Source organism: Etheostoma cragini, chromosome 14 (genome assembly GCF_013103735.1).
Source record: "Etheostoma cragini isolate CJK2018 chromosome 14, CSU_Ecrag_1.0, whole genome shotgun sequence".
Taxonomy (NCBI): domain Eukaryota; kingdom Metazoa; phylum Chordata; class Actinopteri; order Perciformes; family Percidae; genus Etheostoma; species Etheostoma cragini.
This window is the reverse complement of record NC_048420.1, coordinates 9,481,191-9,485,793: the sequence shown is the minus strand read 5'-3', so window position 1 is coordinate 9,485,793 and position 4,603 is coordinate 9,481,191.

Genomic DNA, 4,603 nt, shown 5'->3' with positions numbered 1-4,603 from the left:
TCGAGAGCTTTGCCTTCTGGCTCAGCTCTCTTTTCGTCACAACGGTGCGATAAACGGAATGTAATACCGCACCCGCTGGTCCGATTCTCCGACCAATCTCACGCTCCATGGTCCCCCCACTCGCGAACAAGACGCCCAGGTACTTAAACTCCTTCACTTGGGGTAAGGACTCACCCCCTACCCGAAGAAAGCACTCCATCTGTTTCCTGCTGAGAACCATGGCCTCAGATTTAGAGGTGCTGATCCAGCTGTGTTAATAACAATTAAAACTGTGGACAAATGTCAGAAGTGTGGACCGGCGCTATGTGGCGGGGCGCGGAGAGTCAGAAGAGAGAGAGTAGAGGAGAGATCTAACACAGGCACGGCTTTACAGACGAAATGGGTCATGTAACGCAAAATTAAACCATATCCATGTAAACGGCACTGCAGCGGATGCGAGGGCATTAGCACCGTTGCGTCCTAGATGAGCTAACAGCTAACAGACGCTACTAGCACCGACTAGCACCGGTCACTGCTGTTGTCTGAAAAACAACAGACGGGACAAAATGTTGCGTTTACTGGTAAATTGGTCAACCTTGAGACCGACGTATAACAGACTGCTATCTGTTGAGTTTTCCTCCCGTTACTCTGTCCTCTGTGACTGTCTCCATCTAGAACCTAAGATGCACGAGGTGCAGAGAACTACTCTGACTGGTCATGATCAGACAGTGGTTTACGGAGCAGTAGTTGGGCTATGCAAAAAAAACGGAGAGTTCTATGAAATGACGCTTTATAAAAAAAGAATTTCCAATTTTTTTTTTTAAAGTTAGGGAACGACTGTAGTCAGGGTTCAAAATAACCTTCTGTCCATCAGCCAAATCACTTATTGGTAATGGCTAGTCTTCACATTTTACCAGCCACTCAATAGATGAACTTTGTTGTTTTTGGCTGTTAAGTGAAGCAGCTTACCAGTCACTTATACACATACAGTATATACACATATTTTACCAGCATTTGGCTATTGGATGTTACTATTTGGAACCCTAATTCTAAGAAGTTCTAAATGTAGAGATGTGCAGTATTAAAATTCAATGTTTTAAATTAAATGTATTTAAATTACATATCAAATCACTTTCAGAGTATTTTGTAATTTTTTTTTTTCGTACAGAAAAAAAACAAGATATAATTGTGATTTAACAAAATACTAAGAGCTTGTATTTGTGTATTTTAAATACATTATTTAATATCTCATTTCATTCTAAAATAAAAAAATTGTATCCCCATTTTTACACAGCAGTAAAAAATGTTGTGTTCACTTACCAGAAGCCTGCAGCTGCACTTTTCCAGACACCATGGGCACTTTCGGAATCAGAGACGACTGAGAAATCCTTCTGCTTCCAAAGTCCGTGGCGCGGCAACATTTTGTCTTCCCCATAAAAAAATAAAAACGAATGGTAAAGCATCTGGGCACACACATGACTTCATTGTTGGGCTGCACCATTATGGCCTAAATTGTAATCAGGAATATTTTGATCAATATTGAGATCACGATTGTTACTGTTATTCAGGGATTTTAGGGTAATTTGCATTTCACTTTCACATGTAAATAAACAGAGCACTGCTGTCACTTCGATGTTGTGCTACATTCCTGCTAACGTGCACGTTAGCCTCTAAATAACTAAGGCCGGACCCTAATATTTAATGGTTTGTTTATTGTGTAGGTATTTGGTTTTCAATTTGGGGATTCAAATACTCTTTTCTTCTCTTAAATACTGTAGAATAACATAATCTTAAACAATTATAGCCTTTAATAAAACGGAAGACTTGTTAAAGCGTGGTGTTTTCATTTCAGCTCAGCTAAAAATAAAACCGTATCATCAGTGACCCATTGGTTTGTGGTTCATTGGGACAAAAGGGCGGCGCTGGGGAAGACGTGTCAAAGCCAGTGTCTATGGTTTCAATAGTGCTGCACTAAGCCAGACACTAAAAAGGTCGAATTTTATACTCTTCTGACACGAGTCATGCAGTGGAATTCTGCCGGCAGGTAAATGCAGATCTACAGATGTGCCTTTCATCTGCAGACTTTTTCTGAATTACCAGCAATAGCGCTAGCTTAAGTTATTGATGATTTACTATATCAACAAAATGCTGTTATGAAGAAGACTTGAAACCAGTGATTGAGACCATAGATGAGATAAAGTGACATGTCAGATAAGATTAGAAAAACAAGGCCAATGTACTCAACGTGGAGAGAGAAACAGAAAAGCCACAATATATTTGAAGACCTTGTCTTTGCTTTTGGAAAAGTAAACATAGTAGGAGAGTTGCTTAGAGAAATGGCAGCACATCAAAAGGCAATACAGATTGGTTGATTTCAACACGTAGCTCTGTTTGGAAATTTGGAGTGTCCTCAGGCAAATCGTTTTTTTGGTGGAAAAAATACATTTTGGAATATTGGATTGTATGAGTTCGACAATCAACTTGTGGACTTCACTGGAAAACAGGCATAAAAGTTGTCCTAATCCATACCTCTGTTTATTTCCTGTCACATCCAATGCAGTCAGATTTGCTGTGTTTCCTTAAAAGTAATCACTGCACTTGGGTAGGCTTTTGTAATGACATTATGAACATGTTAAGAGGCTAAAAACACGTTTAAAACTTGCCCTATTTAAGCCTGTTGGTTGCTAACAATAGCAGGAGGATAACACTGTTTAGGTAGCACCGATTGTTTTCAATTGTCTTGCTACTGACAGCACTCCAAATTTCAAAACAGCAGAGCTACGTTTTAAAATTGACCGGACTTCTCCTTTAATGAGGTGGAGCTTAACATTACACTCCTGTAAAGGAACTAAACATTGACTGTGGCTGCAGTGAATGAAGGTATGAAACTGGGGATTAGAAAAAACAGCCCTATAGTGAATGGAAGGTAGAAGTGGGCTGATATGCTGAAATCTAGTTTTCAGTCATACTTTCAGCAGTTCAAAGCCACTAGCAGCTGTTTTAATGCTCTGCACTCATGTTTATGATTCGCATATAAAGTGCTACTGTGTCATTTAACGTACACAAAATGTACACTTCTTAATGTCTAAACTGCTTTCAGGCATGGCCCATGGCCAGTAAAATCGGTTTGCTTTTAAATTCTCTTTTGGAAAACAAAAATTGTCATTGGGGAAACAAGATTTTGTATTGTTAAAAGATTAACTTGTTTTAAAGAGTGTCATATAGCATATTTATAGATTATGATATATTTTTAAAGAAAATATGGGATGACACTATTGCGTTTGACTTAAAAGGTGTAATCAGTGATATTACCATCTCTTTGCAGAATGTAATTCCTCAAAACATGCCCCGGGGCTTGGTTTGTGCAAATTTCCTGGGTTGCCTATTTTAAAATGGTGAACTTATGACTTGTGTAATGTCATGAATAATATTCAGGCTTTGTAGTGGTGGGGGCTGCTATCTTTTAGGTGTCTATTTATCTTACAGGCATGGATATAAAAAAGCAGTGTAAATGTATATGTTGGAAACTGCTGCCGTGGTGTGGGTTCATAAAGGGTTGGCCAAAAATGTTTGGCCTGATAACAGCACTACTGTGTAAAACCATCTTTGCAGCAAGAGGTTAAAATAATTAACTTACTATAATAAATAGTAATAAATAACTTTTACTGTTGAGAACGGGCGAATTTCAATCAAATTTAATTGATTCAACACTGAGTCGTGGTCAGAAATGACCTGTGCAGTTAGACGTTTGCGCATTTGACTCACTCCCCGCCATGTAGATATTCTCAAATTTAAACAAAGACGTGGGTCTGTTATCAGTAATGATGATGCATTTACAGTCAGTGACCATGAATCTTTGAAATGCCTAGATGAAACATTTCTAATGCCAAGCAAATTGATCTGTAATTTCTGCCTCTAATTTGTTCACTGCGTACCTTTTCATTGATACAGAATTAGTTTGGCTTTGTTTTACCCTGCCCTGCATTTATTCTCTCATATTATTTATCAAAGTTGTGAAAAATGTCTATCTTTAACTTTTAGAACGTTGTTTGGCCATTTAAGTAAAGACGAGCACAGTATTTGCCACATGTTCCCATTTTCAAAGTTCATTTCACTGACAAGTACAGCCTAGCTTACACTATCCATAATGGCTGTCAAGAATGTTGATATTAACATATTGTTCTACAGAGGCTCATAAAAATGACTCATGCTTTAATCAGTACTTTCTTGTTAAATGTATCAAACCTAGTTTAAATAGCCAGCGTATCTAATGAAAAATAATTCCAGGTACATGGAGAGCTGGCAAAGTCTCTGGAACCTTCTGGTCTTTGTGAAATGCACTTACTGTACATCCACCATTAAGTGTTGCAGCATGGGGTCTGCTTCAACCAGATGATTGCATCATTTTACAGCTTACAGTATGACCCCTGCTGCAAGCATTTGCTCTTTCAAGAGGAAAAAAGGGGTTATGTTCTCAACGTTAAGTAGTGTGTAAAAAGGCCGAGATCTTATAACCAAACCATCAAATTACTGTGGAAACAACTCTGCCTGAGTATGCATTCACATGCAACACAAAGCAAGAAAGAAACTTAGTATAGGGTATATACTATATATATATATATAT